The sequence below is a fragment of the Epinephelus moara genome, chromosome 13 (genome assembly GCF_006386435.1).
Source record: "Epinephelus moara isolate mb chromosome 13, YSFRI_EMoa_1.0, whole genome shotgun sequence".
Lineage (NCBI taxonomy): Eukaryota > Metazoa > Chordata > Actinopteri > Perciformes > Serranidae > Epinephelus > Epinephelus moara.
The window spans coordinates 31,331,273-31,355,468 of record NC_065518.1 but is presented as its reverse complement, the minus strand read 5'-3'; the positions used below and the strand labels follow the sequence as shown (position 1 = coordinate 31,355,468).

The window sequence follows — 24,196 nt, the reverse complement described above, 5'->3', positions numbered from 1 at the left end:
AATTGTGTTTGACTTTTGCCACCTGTGCTCACCATTATGCAACACAGGTGCATCACAATGAAAATGTGTTGGCAAGTTGTGTCTAAACAGGTGAAAAGTGCTTATGGTTTTGCCAAAAGAGTGACTGATTCAATCAGTGGGTTCAGGCAACTGAGCATTTGGTTCAGACAATAGTTTAGTGTTTTAGCAATTGAGAAAAACTGTAATAGAGATTTGCTGAAATGACCAGCACATAGAAGAGGAAGTCTTGGCCTGAATATCTGTCGGCTACACTGGATCTCCCAAAACATTGGTCATTGTCCCCAGAAGCATATCATTGTAAGCCTGTTAGCCAGTGGGTTCCAAGATTGTGTCACCACCAGCTCATGATAAAAAATATTTGTCTCTTCAGCTGCAAAGAACGTTGAATTTCTTCTTTAGCTAACTTTGTTTGTCTGCTGTTAAGTGGTGGGCATGGGTTTATCAGGGATGGCTTCCTCCTGCCACTGGAATGAGGGCCGCAGTGTGTTACAGTACCTCACTGTGGGTTTTATTAGAGTGGCCTCCTTTGATACATTGTCGGTATTAAAAACTTTCTTTTACTGGAGCTTTAATTATCTTATTATCTTGAGATATGAAATTGTTATCTCAGGATCTCAGTTAATTAATATGCTGGTTAGTTAGAACGCAAAAAAAATGCAAGTGAAGAAAGTCAGTGAGTCTACTGTATATAAGATATCTCTATTATGATCACCATGAGCCATTATAAGATGATTATGAGATAAACATATTTCTCTTCAAGATAATTAGGTAATGGCAATAAAGACAGTCTTAAAGTTTATTAGCAACCACAGGTGACATCTGCATCTGTGCAAGAGTTACTGAGAAAAGAGCTAATGAGAGTCTTTCCTTTCCTTTTTCTAATATTTGGTTTGTGTAATAAAAATGTCAAGGGAGTTATGCATTTGCCAGGGTGAAACAAGTTATTATTATATATTTAAAGGGGACCTAAAAAGCTAATTTTCAAGTTCATACTTGTATTTTACGTTTGTACCATAACATGTTTACATGCTTTAATGATCAAAAAACACCTGGTTTTCCTCATGCTGTCTTTGCTGGAACACCTTTATTCACCCTCTGTCTAAAACCTGATTTATGGAAGGGCGCTTGACACTTTTATAGAGGGTTGCTCAACAGAAACTAAAGAGCCGCATAACATTTTCAATTTTGCTTCTGCAAAAGGTTTCAGTTGTCTCCAAAGACCCCCTGCAGATTTTTACGGTCTAAATCTATTTCTGTCATGTATAGTTAGGAGTAATCTGAACAGACAGTTGTTTAAAATCACACAAATATCCCGCTATATATATGTTTTTAACTAATTAACATATCTTTGATTGATCAACTCGCAGTCTGTCTGGGCACCAAATTCCCCTCACTTGTGATGGTGGGCTTGGAAATAAAATCAGTGAATCAATAATAATGATTTCTTCCCGTGGAGCTGATATGAAGCATATTTTGGTTTAGTGGATGCATACTGTAAGTCAGTGTGGTGAAAGCAGTTTGACTAGCAGCAATATGTTTGGAAATCAGGCAGAAATCAACAACATCAGTAACCAAGACTACATGTTTTGCTGACGTTAGCATGTAGCTACATGTAGCAGTGTACTTGCAGCCGGGACATTCCTGTGTCTGGTGGCACTTTGTCACGTTAAAAAAACAGCAGTTAAAGTTTCTAAACACAACAGGACATGTTCCAGCAGGAATATGATCAGAGAGAAATTAACAACATCAGCAACCAAGATTACATGTTTCCCTGAAAATGGAGTGTGGCTACATGTAGCAACAGTGTATGTAATGTAAACACTTACATTAGTGTGCTTGGAGCAGATGACCAGATAAAGACACATTTACCTCACTATTTGAAACTTTGGCACAGTTTAAATACTAACATGTAACAATTTATATATGGCAGGAAATAAGGAAACCCATAAAAGAGCCCTTTCATAAGCTAAATTGTGTTTTTCCAATTTATACTCGGGCCACTAGCTAGCAATTTAGCTGCTGTTGTTCATGTCTACAGGTAATGATACCTTTCAATTTGTGCTGCGTGTTGACACTCCTTGTAAAAAGCAGTGGATGTGGTAAATATATTGGTATGCATATGGCAATCAGAGTGACATCATAGATTAGCATATGACCTCATGTCGCTGCTAGTAGCCACAGAGGCAGACAGCAGTAAAGAGAAAGGGCAGGAAGAGGTGGATGGAAACCATGTCTGTAGTTAAAGTAAGCGACTGTGACAAGTGAAATTAGGACATGAAGTTTGCCGTCTGCTTCAAAGCACAAGGTGAACAAAGCCCAGGGTGGGTTGAAAGTAAGCAATAGGAGGAGAAAGGAGAAGGAGGAGGAGGAGGGAGCTCTGAGAGACTTTGTCCTTCACCTCCTCGACGGGGCGAGTCTCCACCGCCAGAGGCCATCGCTCCACTCGCCTTTGATCTTCCCTCTCTCTTCAAAGTTGCTGCTCAGTGACAGTGACAATGATGTTCGGTGAAAATATGTTTCTTTTTTTTTTCCTTTTCCAAATACCTTCTCTTTCATGTGTTCAGGCAGCTGGAGCCCAAAGTGCAACACACACTGCTACAAAGACAGCAATTCAGAGTAAACTAGATCATCTCCCTCTGCTGCAATGGCAAGGATGACGCATGTGTGGCGTGTTCAGTGTTCAGTGTGCCATTGTGTGTGTGTGTGTGTGTGTGTGTGTGTGTGTGTGTGTGTGTGTGTGTGTGTGTGTGTGTGTGTTGTGTGAGGCCACGTGTCCTCTCTGGGTCATTATTATTTTTTCTGTCATCTAGGAATTGTTGAAAGACCAGCACGTCCACTTTTGTCTGTCTCTTTGTACCTCGCCAATTGAATTTGTATGTTATCTCAGTGAATGGGCCAGCGGTCTTTAGTCAGGTGTGAGTGATGACAGTGTGCGGTGCGTGTTCCCTCTCCAGACGCAGCCGTGTGTCGAGGTGGGACAGGCCCCAGGTAAGGTAGCACTTAACGCCACAGTGCAAATGGAAATGTCAGGCTCCTGTATGAAACAGCATTTTGCTTGTTATTCAGCGCACGGTAGCACAGACACACATGCACACTGCAGGGTGTATCACTTCTCATGTCTTTATGGGTTTGCACTGTATGTGTTAGGCATAATGAAGCAATCAGAGTAATAAGTTTCAAACTTGCACTGAACGTGACAAAAGGGCTCAAAGGGAGAACAAATGAACCAAGTTGAAGTGTTTCTCAAAGCAGGATCGGTTTCATAATTCTTGTTGCATCTTTTTTATCATAGTTGACTTTATAGGTCACCTTCTAATTTATGTCATTACTTTTTGTAATGGTTCCTGCTATAGGAAGACACTTACAACAATAGTTTATGGTAAGGGGGTCTCATTGCAATAAGAAAAGCTTAATATTAGCTTCTAGTTATAGAAGAGAGAAAATGTACAGATGAGTAAACTGAAATGCTTCATAGCCAATTTTAGTGAAAAGCAAACACAAAATTAGTAAATCAATAAATAGGAAACATTAAATCAGTAATGAATTCCAGCTCATTGTCTGCACTACATTTATTGAATTTCAACATTTTAATCAGACTGAAACCCACACAGCTAGCTAACAGGTGTACATTAGATAACTGAGTTTTTTAATAAAAAACAAAAATAATAAGAAACAATAAATATGATATTATTCTGAAGTATTCCAGTAATGCTAGGTAAAGTCGTTTGCCTTTCAAGGTTGAAAACAACACTTAAATGACTTTATTTCAAGGTGAAGCATTTTCTATGGAAGACAGTTGAGGCCAAATGTGAAAAATGTGAGAAGTGTTTTTTTGTTTGTTTGTTTGTTTTTTCTCATGCAGATTACTATCTTACATTCTGAGATTTGTATATGTATTACATGAATACAAAAGTAATGGAATGGAAAAAGTCGCTATTTACTAAATTTTATATAGTTTCAAAATACAGTATGGCTGTTTCACTATAGGGGCATTACATGACCAGGCATCATCATCTCACTCCACTTGATGAGGGTGGCTTTAACCACAGGTGCTTTCCGGGGAAGGGCACCCTAAGAACATATTCAATTATTTTACAATACTTGAGCGTTTGCAAAAAATAAATCTAATGTAAGAATAGGAATGTAAATATACATATATATTTAGAATCCATTTTTTGAACGAAGCTTCTGTTAGCCTATTAAACAATAATTTCAGAGTTAACATAAATGTCAACAAACTTTCTGTTGCTGCTGTTACATAAGTTTGAGGCCACGCTGAATGGTCATGTCCAGAGCAGCTCTCCTTTCAGTCAGCTCAAAATCTGCCTTGTTAGCATGAGCGGGGGGTGTGCTGTGGCCGTGCTGCCTGCTCTCTCCAGTTTTACGCCAGGCTCGGCTCCTTTCAAAGACTCCTTGCGAAGCACTCCTCCGGGTTTTTTTTTTTTTACCTAATTGTATTGCGGAGTTTTGCACAGCGGCAACCGGATCTTTGCTCTCAAACCACAAAAAAATGTGATGGCACAACAGTCTCCTTCAGTACATTATTCTATGCTTTCTTTTGATTTTCACATTGGCTAGTCATCCTGTTTAATTTGTCTTCTGATTAAATCGGAACCGTTGAAACAAGTTGTAGGAAGCCTCTGCAAGTAATTGGTTGCTGGCAGACACTCTGTGCTGCAATAAAATGGTTAATCAGCAGTGCCGTGCACTGTAGAGCCGATGCGCTGCTGGTTCTGCCGGCCTGAATAGAATATAATGTCTATAGCCTTACTGTTGTGTACAGCCTTATAGACTGAGCTGAGTAGTGATGCGCGGGTCGACCCGTAACCCGCGGGACCCGCAAATGGACCTGCGGGTCGGGCAGCAGTGATCGTCTGTTAAATCGGTCTGTAAATGATATTTTGACATTATTGGCTATTACTGTCATGGCATCCGAAGGTACTGATGCGTTGAGCAGGTGACAGTCCGCGGTCGTTTTCAAAACACACTTGTGTCACGCACTCCAAAAGAAACTTGTTGAAACTTTAAACAATAATTTATTGTACAAAACGGGGGAAACAAACGTTGACAAAAACGGTTCCATAATTCATATTAAATTCAAAAGATAACGAAAAAACAGCTACAAGTTAGAGGGAATAGTGATAAAGTGGTAAAACTTGGCATTGATCCACAGCCTCAGACGGATGCGCTCAAGCGTGCCGTGCGCACAAGCTCCGTTGGTAGGCTATACTATATTTTCACATTTTTAACAATGCAATTTAAAAGTTTTGATTTTTATTAATAACCTACATTTACCAACAACAAAAAGACTACATTTAGCACCAAAAAATATGTAATAAAAAAAAAAATAAAATAAAAAAAAAATAAATTAAAAAAAGTAAATAAAAAAATGAATATCGAATACCAAATTTTCTTAACGAATACCTACCCATACAAACGAATATTTGAATATCCGAATATTTGGGTACAGCCCTACATAGAACCCAGGTGCATTATGCCACACATTGCCATCCACTGGCCAGGTGTTGTAAGTGCAACATAAATTTTGAAAAAAACAAGAAAGTTAACAGAATGCAAGAAGTGTTGTGCAGCTCAGGAATATCTTGTGAATCCTCAGATGATAGGAGACTTCTGCAGGTAGATAAAAATTGGTAATATCAAGTAACATCCAAGGGCAATATAGTTAAAATTTCCAAGTATTGATTTTATGTTGAGAGGAAATTTCAATTATTCATCTGTCCACTTAAGTGCAATTAATATTATAACTGGGACTTTGTTGCTCTTGAAGATACTTCATCTGCAGTGACTTTTTTTTATTTTAAATCAAATAATTAATTTTTTTTAGTATGTGATTTGCAGTTTTTGTAACAGAAACAGTATTTTGTCAATATTTGTTATTTTTATAGAAAATGTGTGTGTGTTTGTGGAGGGCTGTGAAGTCAAGAGCAAGGAGCTGAATAACAGAGGGAGGTAGAGGAGGGAGGAGTAGAAGGACAGAGGAGAGAGGCTGAGGAGTCTGGAGCGAGGTTCATTGCTTTTGCACTGCCATGAACAGTATTAGAATATGTTACAATATGTGAACACACAAGCATTAACAACATATTTTTAAAGTTTTGAAAAAATGCATCACTTTTATTCCTTGGTTTAAACATATATCTTCAGTTGAAAACATAAACACATGCTTTCCACTCGAGTGGACATGTGGAGGGAACTCCTTCAAAAATGCATGTTTAAAAAATTTACTTTTGCTTAAAGAGGAATAAAAACACCTCAGAATGTTTTTTAATTGAGGTAGTCATAATTCATGCATGAAAGGGCTAAGCAGTTTCCACTGCAATAATAATAATGATAATATTAATAATAACTCTATACATAGAATTCTGACTTAAATCTCAGAACTAAAACACATTTTTCACATTTGGCCTTAATCCTCTCCAAGTTTTCTAATACTGTTAAAATATTATATTATTGAAATGCAACCTTGTGCTCTTTCAGGTACGATTCACCAACACAGTGCGTTGCTGCCTTTTTTTTTTTTCACAGCCAACACAGTGGTCCTTTTAAAAAGAATGAGTGGGCACACGTTGCTAATGTCTGTCTGAAAACGACCTCAGCAGTACGAAGTGAATGTGGTTTAGAAGGTCATATCTTGCACTAGCCAGACCAATATGTGTGTTTTTTACATCAACCGCTTCTGTGACCTTGCTGCGGTAAAAGAGACAAAAATACAACACTTCTCCTTTCCACCATGCATCAAATCACACATCATAGGACAGCGCTTGCCGCCGCCCTGATATGAGTAACAGATCGAACGTAACAGATATTTATGGATATGGACCCACTACAATCCACTTCCCCTCCCAGACTTTCAAACAAGCTTTTGAAACGTGAGAGCCTGCTGTTGGTCCTTAGCGCTGCTCTCTCTTTGTGTATCTATTGTGTTTGCTATTTATTGTTCTAGTAAAGTGGCTTTTCTCCGGCGCAGTGGTAACACAAGCTCGGGCAGTTGTCTTGTGCAGCGCGCAACCATCAGAGAATGATAGATCGTAGTAATACAAGCTGGCAAATGCCTCCTTGGTGCTCCTTTTAAAGCTTTTATCTCAGATTTGGCATGAGTGCGCGCTCAATAATCAAGTGGACCATGAAAACATGTTTTTCACCAGACACATGACTGATAACTGGTCGATGGTTCACTGAGCAACAGGGCGAGTAAGTTTATGGACCTCTTGGGAATGTGAATAAAAGATACCTTCAAATCAAATGCAGTCAAATGGAGCTTTTGTTACCAGGCGGGTTTAATTTCATGATGGATTTTTACCAGGAAAATTCAGCAATACTGGCTCTTGCTGTGAAAGAGCAGAGGAAAAATATTGCCCTCACCTTGGATTTGGCTTTTTTCAGGTTGTATAACTTGGGGTGGGTGGGAGAAAGGCTGAGTTGTGTGTGTGTGGGGGGGAAGACAGATAAATGGATGGTCTTTCTGGCGGTCGGCCTGGGCAGGGAAGGCTCAGGCTATGGATGACATTTTGAGCTCTGATTGCCTGGCAGGTCGGCTGACACTTGGATAGGCTGCAGTCCCACAGGGAATGTGACAAAGATGGAGTGGAGCTGGCTGTGTCACATGCACACACACACACACACACCTCAACTGCTACCACCTGAGCGTGAGAGAGAGAGAGAGAGAGAGAAAGTGTGTGTGTGTGTGTGTGTGTGTGTGTGTGTGTCTGCATGTGTGTGTGTGCGTGCATGTGCATCTGTGTGTGCACATCGGGTGACCTAGGTGCTGCAGGCATCCATAACCAATCTTGGGTGTGATTGAGGGGAGATCCAGCCAGTGAGCATGTCTAGGCTGTTTTATCCCCGCTGCCTTACCACCTGCCTAACCTCCTGAACCTACAATCCTGCCACAGCCTCAAGGGAATTGCAACTCTCCGCCTCACAAATCTGAGTAATACAATATACTGCATCCATGGGGTCAAAACAGCACTGAAATCAGCTATGGAAGAAACTCTGCTCAATTTAATTAGAGGTAAAATCACAGCTGTAAAAACAGAAATTGTAATGGCACAAAGTTGTATGTAGCTTTTTAGCAGAGTATACGAGGACATTGCATTTGAGCTAATGGTTTTACTTTGAAAGAAACTTTCAAAATGAAGTGCATAAACAAAGAAGGCATAAATAAACAATTTTAGCGACTGGCAGATTCTGAGCTGCAAATCTGACTCGGCCAAGGCTAAAGGCTGATTTGGAATTGATGACTTTCATTGACTTTCCATCACTTTGTTTCCCTCCTTCATTGCGTGTAAATTGGCCCATGTCTGGTGAAATGCTAATGGAGAGGCTGCAAAATTTGCACTTGGATATAAAGTGCAGAGAACAACTTGTCAGTCAAAGCATGCTGAAAGCTGCAAGATGGAATTTGTTGGATAAACTTTGTGAACTGCATACAAAATATATTCCTGTTTTCCAGCTGACCTGAGGCTATTTATACCAAACAGAATACTTTAAACATGATGGAGATGTGTCTGTATTTATAACATGACACCTTGTGTTTTTATTAAGAGTAAGATTTTTGGTAAATGTATCTTGATTGATTCCTAATCTTTGCTGCTAAAGAGGATGTGCCACTAATATCCATCTGTGGATGTAGTAAGTGTACAGCTATTATTTTGGTTCATAATACCAATTCTACATGTATTGTTTTTAAAGGAACAGCGTATAAGATTTAGGGGTATTTAGTGCCATCTAGCGGTGAGGATTGCAGATTGCAACCACACTTCCCCTGGTTACAATTACTTCAGAGTTCATTGTTAACGAGGTTTTTAGCAGGAGCCAGATTATCCACAGAGGTCCCCTCCTCTCCAAAACAAATGGATCAGGTCATTATAGCTGGTAAAAACACTGAATAAAGCAGTTTCACATTTGAAATCAGTGTTTCTCCAAAGCTGTTCGGTATGTCGGAGACGGGCTGCTAGCCAGGCAGGTGTTAATGTGTGTTCATCTTTTTTTTTTTTTTTTTTTCTGAAAACTTAAGAACCAGACATTTAATGTGGGCGGAATTATCCGCAGAGGTCTCTTCCTTTCTAAAACAAACAGATCTGGTGATTGAAACTGGTAAAAACACAGAATAAAGCAGCGTCACGTTTAAAAATCTGTATTTTTCTGTTGTCACAGAGGGACCGCTAATTATGGTGGACGACGCAAATGACCCTATCTGGAGCCAGTTTTTGGTTTGTCAGTTCTGGGTTACTGTAGAAGCATAGCAGTGCAGCATGGCGACCTCTGTAAACAAGGGTCCACTCCTTGTGTAGCTATAAATGGCTCATTCTAAGTTAGCAAATACACAGTTCTTATTTTCAGGCGATGATACATGACAGAAAACATTCTTACTATATTATGTTCCATTTCTGCTAATATATCCCCTTAAATGTTGTTGTACACTTTCAGATTGATTATAAAATCAGGGCTCTTAATTTGAAAGTCCTATGCCAGTGCAAGGCGTACATATATAAAGTTAAAATCTTCAAATGACTAAGTAAAGATGTTCAAAGTTTTCTAAAACAGCTGGGCACTGTAGTTTTCAACAAATGTTACTCAAACAGGAGGAAATAGCGCATTTGTTGGGGGCTGTTTTCAGCGGCATATTAATACACATTTGGTGGTCTGGTGAGTATTTGGAGTAGTAGGTTGATGTCTGTGGGACTGAGTCAAAATAAATTACAGTGAGTGTACTCATAGTAATAAAAGAATAGGTCAATGTAACAGTGTGGCTTATTGATGTGTTTAGTTTTTTGACAACAATGAAGCTCTATGGCACAGAGGGGGAAGAAATATCAGGCTTTAATACACAATAGTTGTTAGTAGATACGTTTGTTGTTGGTTGTGGTGTTTTCATGGGATTTGTTGACAGTAAGAAACATAAATTATCACCAGCCTTGTTCCATAAATCAGCATTTCATAAATGATTTACAATGACTACTTTGTACATAGACAAGTGTACTATTCTTTAGGGATATTAAAGGATGGTGATGCTCTTCTTTTTTTCTTTTCCTTTTTTGAATCTTGTGCTATATTCATGAAGTTACAGTTTGGTCTATTTCATGTATAAGCTTATGAAGGAGTTCAACATTTGACTTCATTCAGCAGAGGATGCTGTATAGAGTTTAAGGGATCCTGAATCAAACCAATGTGAGGATGATACAGTGTTTCCCAACAGGTCTGGTTTGCATTCACAAAGGCTAAACTCAAAAGGTCCAGAAACTGTAAACAAAGCCAAGTCGTGGAAATGTGGTTCAATTATTGGTCATACAGCTAGCGGCTAAAAGAAAACACTACTAAATTTTACCTGGATATTGTAAATGGTAAATGGACTGCATTTGTACAGCACTTTTCTAGACTTAGAAACCACTTAAGGGCTTTACACTACAGGCACCATTCACACACACTCATACACTGGTGGCTGAGGCTAGCATAGAAGGCACCACCTGCTCATCAGATAAACATTCACACACACACTCAAGAGCAATTTAGGGTTCAGCATTTTGCCCAAGGACATTTCAACATGTAGACTGCAAGACTGCAAGGGCCAGGGACCGACCCTCCAATTCATACTCTTAACCTTCTTGAGCCACAGCTGCCCCCACATCTGTACATCATGGAGCACTTTCAGGTTCTTTTCATGTTGGTGTTGACCTGGATCGTATATCAGCAGTCACCATAGGACTGCGCATATCTCACAAGACAGCAGGTAATAAATAATTGAATAATGCAGGCACTTCAAGGAAGATGCTCTATGATCAGATGGTCTTCTCAAAGAAAAGTTCTCTCAGCCCAAATATTCAGGAGGCATTTCACTTTGTTTGGAGTCCAGGTTTGTTTCATGTGACTCAACATTTTGGCAAATGCTCAAATTAGCTACTTGTTCAGCAATCAATGAAAACAGAAAAAAAAACAACTTTTTTTTTTAAACCAGTGAAATTACACACTAAATGATATGCTTCCTGTAATTGGTCAAACAGCTGAAATGAACTGCTCCAGAATTAACTTAACAGCGTTAAGTGCAACCACTCATTTCAGGCAGATCAGAGAGCAGTTGTTTGGTCCATAGACTCACAAGTCAGGCTTTAGATGCTTTGCTTAACTAAAGACTGATGTCTTTCTCCCTGATTTTGTGTTTAGATGGGCAGATACAATTTCAGAGTTTAAAAAAACTCCCTATGTTGCAGCACCAATAGTAAATCTGCAGGGTGGTCCTTCGGTGGCTCGCTGAACTCTTGTGCTCGTAAACATAGTCCGACTGCGTTAAAAGTTTTAAACAAAGTCGCTGTAAGTCCTTCATTTCCACAGTCTTGTGGATTGAGCACACGTTTGATAAAACGGAGTTAAATCTCTCGGCATCCATTTTCAAGCTCTCTGTGTGTTTGTTAACTTGCGGACGAGAAAAGGGGGAGCGCACATTTCCGGGAGGGCGTGTCCTTTTAAAAAATGCAAGAGGTGTGGCTTTGTTGCTGGCCGTTTTCTGCGGTGTGGTAAACACACTTTAGAAAGGAGTGTCCCCAGATTATCAGAAGGCGGAGATCTCTGATTGTCTGGTGGCGAGACTATTTGGTCCATACCAGAGATCAAGGACGGCATTAACACGGACCCAAAGAAACTCTTCCAAGGGTGTACATGCTCCAGTGTCCGTTTCAACCAGACTAAAAAAGGCTGAACATGCCCTTAAACACACATTACCACACTTTTCTTTGTTGCTGCGACACCATGATGTCGGTCAATAAGATCTGCTCTTACACTGAAATCTTACTAAGGCCAGAGTGGATACATAAAACAAAAGTAAAATTACTGACTTCAAAAGTACTCAAAAAGTACACCTACACAAGAATCTGCTTATGTAAGTGTAACTCCTCACTTATGTCCTCAGGAGTACCACATACTCCCTAATTATCATACACGACTCTGTGGAACACTGCTACTTTTTCGTTTTCATCCTACGCGAAAGCTTCTGTCTCCTTCTGGACTTCACATGCAGCAGAATAAAGCACAGTATGTCGAATATATGCAGACGCTGTACATTTCTAGTTCATCATGCTCCCTCCCCTTGGAGAAGGTGTAAGTAGGAACAAAACTGTCTACAAGAGAGGCAAGAGGGGATGTGTTTACACACAGCTATAAAACCACTTACACCAAAGAATGAAACTTTTATTGAGTAGCAGGTGTTGAGCAATGATGCCTGGCTTTATTTGAAGGGTGGGTTTTAATGCCAGGCGTCCACACCTGAGAGGGGATATACAGTCACAGTTGGAGGGACTGGAGTGGCAGATAAAAGCTATTGTTAATAATTTACATTCATTCTCATTAATGACAAGGATCAGCGGTACCTGGGCCAACAGATCCTTGGGTCCACCTCAGAGTCCTTAGTATTCTAACACACAGTTATTGTGCATATCCCTTTTCCCCAGTTTGGGTGTCCTATTCTCTTTCAACGCACATGTGGCTTTCCATCATAAAGCTCATTAAAAACTTATGACTTACATGTTTGTCAGCCCTTTTCCCAACTGGCCTTTAAATGAAAGCCTACATTATGCATTCTGTCATGTTCTGCATGGGATAAAATCTACATTTTCCTTGCGCTCACTCAGCTTCTCTCTGTTTCTCTCTGTTTGGATGTTTATGGGCCTGTTTAGTCCCACTTCTTGGGTTTTATGGGCCTAATGGTGGATCTCAGCAGCAGACTGTGATAAGGTTAAACCACTAAACAGACAGCAGTTAGAGTTGCTTGAAAAAGTAAGGAATGCAGTGGAGAACAAACATCCAAAGTTGCCTTCCTTTTTATTTTTATTTTTTATAAGTGGGCTGTGTTGGTGGAGGTGTGTTGTTTAGCTACCGGTAAGACACTGAAATAAGATCCAGGAAGTCCTGTTTGAATTTGTTAATTTTTTTTTGGTTTTCAATCGCACAATACGTTCTTATGATGTAGTATCGGTTTAATTATAATAAAATCTAGTCTGTTTTGCACAGGATCTTTTTAAAGTGGACCTATTATGCTTTTCCTTATTTTCTATCATGGCTAAGTTTCAAATAATGAGGTAAACAATTTGTAAAAGTAATCCCTGTGAGCCAAAGCCTCAAGCTTCCAGCCATTCTAAATACTCTGTTTCCAACGTTCCTCTGTTTTTCTACTCTGACTACAAGCTGACGTCAGATCCTTTGAGATTTGTATCTGTTCCAGGCAAAGTACTGCTAATATTTACACCACATAACCTTTTCTGCTACATGCAGCTACATGCTAACATCAGGGAAACATGTTATCTTGGTTGCTGATGTTGGAACACATCCATTTGTGTAGAGGCTGTTATTGACTATTTTTAACAGTAGAAAGGGCCACTATATGCAGTAATTCGCTGGCTGCAAGTACACAAATGAGTAACCTTGGCTGTTGATGTTGGAACATGTGGGTTGTGTTTAGAAGCTTTTATTGGTGATTTTTAATAGTAGAAAATGCTGCTATACACAGTCATTCCCAGGCTGTAAGAACACTTCCACATGTAGCTTCATGCTAATGTCAGAGAAACGTGTAACCTTGGTTGCTGATGTTGGAACATATGGGTTGTGTTTAGAAGCTTTTTTGGTGATTTTTAATGGTGAAAAAATGCTGGTATACACAGTCATTTCCTAGCTGGAAGTAAAAAGCTACATGTGGCTCCATGCTAACCAGGTAAACATGTAATCTTGGTTGCAGATGTTGTTAATCTCACCACAATTTTGGATTATATATGTAAATAAAATATGTAATCTTGCTGGTTGATGTTGTTAATTTCTCTCAGATTTTGGATCACATTTCAAATGTAACATGTCTGGTTGTGTTTATAAGCTTTCATTGATGATTAATAAATGGGAGAAAGTGCTGTTTTCCATTTCAGTCATTTCCCGGCTGCAATGACAGTGCAGACAATGAGATGCTGGAGACCTGGAAACGCTTAAGTCTTTTTTTGACCATTGATTGATGTATACATGTTCCAGAAGAAACCAAAAATACAAGTATGACCCTGAAAATGAGCATAAACGTTTTCCTTTAAAGGCTCGATCTATATTTATTAGCCATAAACAGCCAGCATTGCTGGTACAGACAGGTAGATGGCTAACAGCCCCCTCCAACGTCGTGTGTGGAGTGTGCCACACACAGCATGTGTTTTCTATGTGCAGTACGATATATGTGTGGCACAGACTCAGGCTGAAGTTAAATGTTCACCAGGAACTGCTGTTGTTTCTGTCTTTGTACATCCATGAAGTTGCTAACATCAGTTAATACATTTGCATCTGTTTGTGTCTCTAAGTTTTGTTATATTGTATTTTCATGCATTTATTTTATCTCCAATTTTCTCCTCACATTATGTGATTGGGGCTTGAGAAGAATGGAGTTATAAAGGAAATACAAAGAAATGATCTTTTCAATCTTTGTTAATGCCATACTCACATGTCCATATGCACACTGAAAGTTATTGGACAGTAATCATTCCCCTCTCCTTCATGAGCATAAAGCAATCCCTTATTAGAGTTTTTTACACTTTTGTGCAAAATACCAGAATTTTTTTTAGAGTAAAGAACTGTATGAAGATAAACTTGAAGAAATGTAGACCTGTTCCTCAGTGTGTCTGTCTTAATATGGGTGTTGCTGCCTTATCATCATCATCATCATCATTATCAAACTGTGATAGGTTTGATAATGATTCCTCAATAATAAGCATTAATACATACTCATCTTGCAAAAAAATAACCATTTAAAGAAACGTTTCTATATATGCATACACACTCAGGGCTCAAGGCTCACATCAATACTGAAGTGATTACTGAATTGTAGCAGAGGAAGCGGGAGAGGATGCGTGTTCAGCGGCTGTGCAATTCAGTGTAACTCTCTTATTCTGCAGCTCTGAAAGGAGCCTCGTGGCATTAGGTATAAATGGGAAAGTAATTAGCAGAGCATATGCACTTGGACCTGCAAGAGGATGAGGTCTTTGTGCTACTGCCTGCACACCCACGTGGGTCTTTGTGTGTGCGTGTGGATGCGCGTATGTGTGTGTTTGTTGTACAAGGCCACCCACAACAGGAGAGCCTGATTGACAGCCAAAGAATCCTGAAAGAAGCAAACACACAGGCAAACAAATGTACACTCGTACAATCAGAACTCCATGTATTGACACGGCTCTGCCAGCAGCTCTGCTCTGAGAGGCGAGTCCCTCTCGGCTCACCAACTATCAACCTGAAAAGTAACAAAAATATTGATGTTTAACAGAATATTTTCTGCTCTTTCACTTCATCTCATGTTGCACATTTTCCTCATATGTGATCTAATAAATACACCTTAATAGACTTCACCTTTTTGCCTACAAACCCACAGTAGGTGTACTGATTACTGTTTCCTCACATCTTGCCTGTCTGTTGTAACAAAATAGGCCCACCATTTCCTGCCTCGCTGAACTTCCCTGTATTTGAAACATCGCATAGCGCAGCATGATGCAACGCAGCAGCCTGCACCAGCAAGGCAAAAGGTTACACAGCGAAGAGAGCTGGGTCAAAAACTGCTGGCAAATAATTCTTACTGGAGGGTTTGTTTCAACCCTTTGAAACCTCAGATTTTTTCGCTCTGATTGCACTCCCCTTATCTACAGGCTTTATTTTATCTTTACTAGGCATTTCAATTTTTTTATATTTTCAAAATAAGTTGGAACATCCCAAAATGCCATTATTTTGAGTGGTATTATACAGGTTACAAGGATAGCTTGTCTGATAAAAGAAGATTTAGAACTGAACTTGTGCATATGTGATTGGGAAGGAAGTGCCAAAGACTAACTTAACTCTTCCAAACAGCCTCAACAACAAATGCTTACATACAATGTGGAATTGTATGTGAATGAGCTGAAACCATTCATGGTAACTGGGAGTTAAAGATGGTTATTTGTCATTTCCTTCCAACCTTATTGCCAGAAAAATAATTTGCATCATACATTTCTGCAAACAATGGATATGTCGCCTTTGTATGTTTCATGTAGCAGATGTGTTGAAACTTTCTATTTCTTTCTGTTTAATTATCAGTTTTTAGCTATATGACAAGGCTGTGGTCAAAGGTTGGTTAGTTTAGGGTACAAAAATCACTTGGTTTAGGGTTAGGAAACATCATATTTTGACTAGTTGACTAAAAATGCTCAATTTTTGTCACTACAAACACAGTCTAACATTTTCCTAACTCTCATTGAAAAACAAGAGACAAACAAGAAAAAAACACACTTCCTTAACTAAAAACATGACATATCCTGAACTCTTGTTTCACTAACAAAGACCACACCAATAAGATAAAGATTTTGAATGATTTATTGCATATGATGGATTATAGGATGAAGGGTTGAGGGTCGAATGGATGAGGGCTTAGGGATGGAGGGATGAGGGATGAAGGGTTGAGGGTCGAGTGGATGAGGGATGAAGGGTTGAGGGTCGAAAGGATGGGGGGCTGAGGGGATGAGGGATGGAAGGTTGAGGGGATGAAGGGTTGAGGGTCGAATAGATGAGGGATGAAGGGATGAGGGATAAAGGGTTGAGGGATGAAGGGTTTAGGGATGAGGGTCGAATGGATGGGGGATGAAGGGTTGAGGGATGCGGGATGAAGGGTAGCTGGCAAGCACGGTGATTAACGTGTTGAGTCAAAGGCAGGAACACAGGAGGGATCCCGGGAGTGAGGGTTGAAGGTCGAATGGATGGGGGATGAAGGGTTGAGGGTGAAGGAAGTTGAGGGTCAAGGGACGAATGGATGAACAATGAAGGGTTGAGGGATGAAGGTTGAGGGTCGAATGGATGAGGGATGAAGGCTGCATTGATTTACTTCGAGAGTGATAACCAGGGAGAGTCAAAAGTAAGAAGTGGCGTTAGTAAATACTTGGATGAAGTGGAGGGTTGAAGATGCATTGGGGCGAATTCAGAGCACTGCGGGAAGTGACCAGCCATGGAGGCTGCATTGATTTATTTCTCAGGGGTGAGAACGAGAGACAGTCGGAAGTACGAAGTTGTGTAACAAAACTGGGATGAAGTGGAGGGTAGATGCATTGGGGTGAATTCGGAGCACTGCAGGAAGTGGCCAGCCACGGAGGCTGCGTTGATTTACTTCCGAGAGTGAAAATGAGAAAGAGTCAAAAGTATGAAGTTGCGTTAAAAAAAACTGGGATGAAGTGGAGGGCCGAAGGTGTATTGGGGTGAGTAGCCTGAAGAGAATGGATGCAGGGCTAAGAAGGTTGAAATTCGGTGGCAAGTGTTTGCCGTAAGAGCAGAAACCTTTCACAAGTGTTGGTTAACATGTGAATATATGTAGAGGAAAGCCGGTTTTGAATATGTAGTTGCTCTCTCCGGTTTTACGCCAGGCTTGGCTCCTTTCAAAGACTCCTTGCGAAGCACTCCTTCGGGGATTTTTCGGACCTAATTGAGTTTTGCGGAGTTTTGCACAGCGGCGACCGGATCTTTGCTCTCAAACCAGAAGAAAATGTGATGGCACAACGGTCTCCTTCAGTACATTATTCTATGCTTTCTTTTGATTTTCACATTGGCTAGTCATCCTGTTTAATTTGTCTTCTGATTAAATTGGAACCGTTGAAACAAGTTGTAGGAAGCCTCTGCAAGTAATTGGCTGCTGGCAGACACTCTGTGCTGCAATAAAATGGTTAATCAGCAGTGCCGTGCACTGTAGAGCCGATGCGCTGCTGGTTCTGCCGGCCTGAATAGAATATAATGTCTATAGCCTTACTGTTGTGTACAGCCTTTATAGACTGAGCTGAGTAGTGATGCGCGGGTCGACCCGTAACCCGCGGGACCCGCAAATGGACCTGCGGGTCGGGCAGCAGTGATCGTCTGTTAAATCGGTCTGTAAATGATATTTTGACATTATTGGCTATTACTGTCATGGCATCCGAAGGTACTGATGCGTTGAGCAGGTGACAGTCCGCGGTCGTTTTCAAAACACACTTGTGTCACGCACTCCAAAAGAAACTTGTTGAAACTTTAAACAATAATTTATTGTACAAAACGGGGAAAACAAACGTTGACAAAAACAGTTCCATAATTCATATTAAATTCAAAAGATAACGAAAAAATAGCTACAAGTTAGAGGGAATAGTGATAAAGTGGTAAAACTTGGCATTGATCCACAGCCTCAGACGGATGCGCTCAAGCGTGCCGTGTGCGCAAGCTCAGTTGGTAGGCTATACTATATTTTTACATTTTTAACAATGCAATTTAAAAGTTTTGATTTTTATTGATAACCTACATTTTCCAACAACAAAAAGACTACATTTAGCATCAAAAAAATATGTAAAAAAAAAAATAATAATAATTAAAAAAAAATAAGTAAATAAAAAAACGAATATCAAATACCAAATTTTCATAAGGAATACCTACCCATAGAAACGAATATTCGAATATCCCAATATTTGGGTACAGCCCTAACCTGGCCACATAATTCTTATCAGATATCATTTAAGAATCAATGTTCTTTCCATTGTGTCCTGCTCTTGGCCAGTTGGGGGTGCTGAAGCACCCTGAGCACCCCACACCTCACTATCCTGTGCCTGTAGTTCTATGTTCTGTAAGAGCAGAGAAATTCATGCAAAGCATCCTAAATAAATGATAGAAAATATGAAAAGACAGAAAACAGAATTATTTGTGAGTTTCTATTTGACAGATCAGTATAGTTTCTCTCATTTCTATAGTGCCACTCTCTCAGTGTTGCCATCACTCACCATGTTGCCTATACAGTGTATTGTCTGGAGTGTCGAGCGCTGGCTTGGTGTTATTGCATGCCACAGGGGCCTCTCAGAGCTGATTGATGGGTAAATGCTCCTCATACATCTCAACTTCCATCTTGTAAGGGGTGGTACAGGGCAGCTGACTGCTAGTGTCACTTTACAACAATGGAGAGTGCCAAAGAGAGGGCTCGTATGTGAGAACAGATCAGAGTGTGTGGAATTAAAGGGTATCAGACTGGACTGATGGATGGACGGATGGATGGACAGATAGCTACCAAGGCCTACAATCAGATTGTCAATTTTGACTGTAAGAGCAGATAAATCTTTCTTACTTTGAGACATTTCTTTTCATGTTTCTCGAACTCTGAAGGCATGTCAAGGACAGCTAATTGTGTTGTTGCTTCTCTTCCCTGCTTGAGCATCTTGTTTCTCATTCCTTCACTGTCTCCCTTTCTTTATCTTTCTTCCTTTTTGGTTTTTACACTTAATCCCACATGGCCTTCCACATAGCTTTTCCACCTAGCCGACGTCTGATAATGAGGTCATTTATCACCACTATGTAGAGAAGGCCTGTTTTTAATGCATGTGTTTTCACCTTTCTGGAAAAGACATGTTTTTGAACAAAATTGCTTTTTTGAGTCCTGATAGCGTTAATCCCCCTGAACAGTCATTTTAAAGCACCAGGCGCCTCTCCATCCCCTTTCGCCGAGTGCAAAAGCCATTAAAAGTTGCGAGTTTCCTCATAATGGCATTATGAGTGAATTGTGTGGCCCATGTCTGCCTGAGCCTCCCTCAGGCCATCTCCCACTCTCTCATGTTTTCTGTGGTTTGTGCACTCTCACATCATATCGCCCCCACACATGCATCAACCCATCCAGCTTTTACATGTCCACTCTTCTTATACTCAGTGTTGGGCTCACTGTTTGAAAAGATATTAATAAAAAAATACATCTACTTTCATGTAATTTGCTTAACTAATCATATATTACTGTAATTGTTATTAAGTCCCCAAAAATTAAAATATCCTCTTTTTTAAATAAAGGTGAAGTCAATCAATCAATTCAATCAATTTTATTTATAAAGCCCAATATCACAAATCAAAATTTGCCTCACAGGGCTTTACAGCATACGACATCCCTCTGTCCTTATGACCCTCGCAGCGGATAAGGAAAAACTCCCCCAAAAAACCCCTTTAATGGGGAAAAAAAAACGGTAGAAACCTCAGGAAGAGCAACTGAGGAGGGATCCCTCTTCCAGGACGGACAGATGTGCAATAGATGTCGTACAGAACAGATCAGCATAACAAATTAACAGTAATCCACATGACACAATGATGTCCAATGCTCTTAAGACCTTCTTTCTGAATCAAAGTGTTTGTTATCTAGCGCAGCCTAAATGACCTTGTGCTAAGCCTCGGTGCTACTGTTGTTACACCTGCTTTCCAAAGTAGCACTGCATGTCTGACAACAGTGGCACATTTACAACATAAAATTTGTAGTCATGTTTTTAAGAATAGTGTGCCCTTGATTACAGATAGACGTAGACAAGAGCAGTCTTCTAATTTTTTTTGCTGGCTGAAGTGACAGTTTGTAGCTAGCAGCTTAGTTTAGCCTTTTTATGCCTCTGTGCCGGAGATAGCCATGGCCGGGTTGTTCAGCCGTCAGTCCGTCCCATTCTCATGGACCAGATATCTCAAGAACACCTTGAGGGACTTTCTTCAAATGAACTGATGTAAATTTGGTGTTCAGAGGTCAAGGTCACTGTGACTTCGCATCCATCTCGTTCTTGTGTACGTGATATCTCAAGAACGCCTTGAGGGACGGGACTTTCCTCAAATTTGGCACAAATGTCCATGTGGACTCAAAGGCCGACTGATTCGATATTAGTGGCCAAAGTTCACAGTCACTATGACCTTGCATGCGTATCATTCTTGTGAACGTGATATCTCAAGAACACCTTGAGGGACTTTCCTCAAATGCACTGATGTAAATTTGGTGTTCAAAGGTCAAGGTCACTGTGACCTTGCATCCATCTTGTTGTGTACGTGATATCTCAAAAACGCTTTGAGGGACGGGACTTTCCTCAAATTTAGCACAAATGTCCATGTGGACTCAAAGACCGACTGATTCGATTTTGGTGGTCATATGTCAAAATCACTGTGACCTCACAAAACACAATTTTGGCCATAACTTAATAACTCAGATGCTTATGACAAAATTACACACATATGTTTAATAGGATAAAATAATGAAGTGATGACATTTTAAATCCAAAAGGTCAAAGGGCAGCTTCACTGAGATGTCATTATTTTCTGCAAAAACACATTTGTGGCCGTTGCAAGTCATAACTCAGTGACAGAAGGTGAGACATTTGGTCAGATACTGAATTGATGAAACTTGTCTTGGGTGTCCACCTTTAAATTGTACTGATTGTATAGAACTTCTGTAATGCTGGGTTGAAGATGTTTGTGAAGCATCCATGTTTTAGAATTTCTAGCTTCTTTGCAGCAAAATATTGAAAGCACTGTTGTCATTGTTACATGAGTCTGGACAGACATGGATGTAAACTGTAAGTGCAACTTGACTAGTTGGCGGAGACATACAACCAGGAGGTGGTAATTTTAGATCTTAACTTTCTTAAAACCTTGTATATTAAGTAAATAGTTACGTGGTGATGACAAAGACATGCAAATTAGCACACAAACTTTAGCAGCTTGTCATTACGACAACTTTAAAGTACTTCCTCCATTTCTATTTGAAACAGTTTGCAACACTGCATGGGTGGTTAGTCAGGTCCACTACTGGTACAGCTTTCAATTCCAGTCAGACTTTCTGTCCCTCTGATGAGAGTTTTAACCCAGAATTTTAACAGAATGATATAGCTGGGCATGCTAACGTAGTGGCTGGAAATACAAAAGACCAACACAGCGACAGAGACGACCTGAAGGTTAAAGAAGTGGGCATCACCTGAAGGTTGCACATTAAACTGGGTAAAGCAAATGAAAAGCTATTGAGCTTTTCACAAGACCCTGAATCTGCTGCTCAGCAGATCAGACTGTGGTTGCACTGGGCCGCTTACTGTTTGTGTGACATGGAACAGGAAGTTTCTGCAAAAGAGAGTCTGTCTCTAAGTGAAATGTCCCTGAATAAATAAGAGTTGATAAAATAGGTTGTGGAAGCTGCAGAAAAGGGTAGTGCCCTTGAGCCCTACATTTGGGTGCACTTACTGTTGCACAGTTTTCAAAAAATACAGTCGATATCTTCCAACATGCAGTAGTGTGGTTTTAGCCTTGCGATTGTACTGTATGTTTCACACTACTACTTATAGTGATTTTTCACACAATAAAATATGAAAAATTTAATGATTATCATACATTTCATAATTGCCCTTAGTGCAATTCTGAAATGTCAGACCACTTGCACATGAGCTAGAATAGCACCATGGTGATTTCCTTTCACCTAAAAGAAATGAGAAGCACCTGACAGAATGCACTTTATCATGAAGCCACATGGAGAGACTAATGCATTAGCAAAGCCAGTGCAGTTATTTTCAGAGTAATTCAGGAAGTATAGTGCTAGCTTAATTTGTTTTGGGTTTTTTTGCAAATCATTCTCTGTTTGGAGAAAACTGCATTCTAGCCTCTTGAGAGAGGTGAATGAAATTCATGAGGCGTCAAAATGATTTGATTAATATGTGATGAAAACTGATCATTATCCAAATCAGAGTCTGTCACTCTTCCCTCTGCATTGTCAACACAAGGGAGACTGGGTTTTTTTTAGATTTTCTGGCATACAGTTGAATGAGTTTCTCAGTGTAGTTATATTAGTGCATGGATAATAGTGAAGTCAATAGGACCTGTGGACCGATACAGCCTAGAAACCAGCGAAATCAATACCGTGTCAAGAGTCACATGTGATCCATGTTCCATCCACCTTTAGCATATTAGTAACTGCTTATTATGGCGTGTGGTTTTCCACCCCAGTTACAATTGCGTCCATATTGGATGATTCTACACCACCCAATTTACATCCAATGCCAACATTCAGCACCAGTGCAGGATGTAATGTGCCCTTTATGTGGCTAAACGTGGAGGTTTGGGTAGTCTTTGGGTCAATTGCATGCCAGAGTTTGTGTCCTGTGACAGTCCAACAATTAATACTCACAATATTTACTTAACCTTACTTGCCCAACTTTAAACATGACCTAACCATTTAATATTTGGCATAACTACAATCTCTTCTTAACTTTTAACATACTGTAGCTGGCATGTGTAGGGAAAGACTGTATAAATAATGGATGTAGCTACCATGATGTCACCCACTGGTTTGTGCACTGCTGTTTTGAAGCCTGGAGTTTGTCATTTTGGCTGTAGAAACTTGGTATTTTTGGAGCCAGAGGTGACCATATTTAGATTAGATGGAGGAGCGAGGGGTGGATCTGACTCATAGACTGCAGCACCTTTGAAAGATAGCCTGTAAATCAAAGGATCTGCCCTTTAATATGCATTACTTTGGATCTTAATAAAATGTAAACAGGTTATTATTAAAAAAAAAAATCACCCCCTATACAGTTTGCATCAATGTTAAAATTAGCTATCGAGATCAGAACTGTGTTTTTGTTCCTGATTTTAAACATGTTTATTTCTGCTGTAAATTTGGGCATTACAACATGGAGGTTGTGCTCAGTTTTCCATATTGGCTTCATTTTTCAGTCTCAAAGGTTTCTGCTCGTGCACAAGTAATTATGCACAGGTTATGTAGAAATAAATCATTTTAAAAATGTTGGATTTGGATTTTGAAAAGTGTTATCCATTCATTTTTTATCTGCTTAACTGGGACTGGGTCGCAGGGGCAGCAGGCAAAGAAAAGTACCCCAGACGTCCATCTTCACAGCAACGCTTTCGAGGTCCTCCTGGGGGGCTCCAAGGCATTCCCAGGCCAGATGAGATATGTAATCCCTGCGACGTGTTCTTGGTCTACCCTTGGGCCTCCTATCAGTGGGACGTGCCTGGAGCACCTCTAATGTCAGGTAACCAGGAGGCATCCTAATCGGTTGCCTGAAACACCTCAACTGACCTCTTTGGACGCAAAGGAGCAGCTCCCTCTGGATGTCTGTGCTCCTTACCCTATCTCTAAGGCTGAGCTCAGCTACCCCATGGAGGAAACTCATTTCGACCGCTTGTCAATCAATCAATCAATCAATTTTATTTATAAAGCCCAATATCACAAATCACAATTTGCCTCACAGGGCTTTACAGCATACGACATCCCTCTGTCCTTATGACCCTCGCAGCGGATAAGGAAAAACTCCCCAAAAAAACCCCTTTAACGGGGAAAAAAAACGGTAGAAACCTCAGGAAGAGCAACTGAGGAGGGATCCCTCTTCCAGGACGGACA

The 24,196-nt window shown here is 40.1% G+C and overlaps 1 protein-coding gene across 2 annotated transcripts in view; it reads left to right on the top strand.

Annotated features, from left to right (window-relative positions):
• Positions 1-24,196, top strand: part of ca10a (carbonic anhydrase Xa) — a 359,571-nt gene that overhangs the window by 202,883 nt on the left and 132,492 nt on the right. The gene's annotated exons all lie outside the window — the stretch shown is intronic.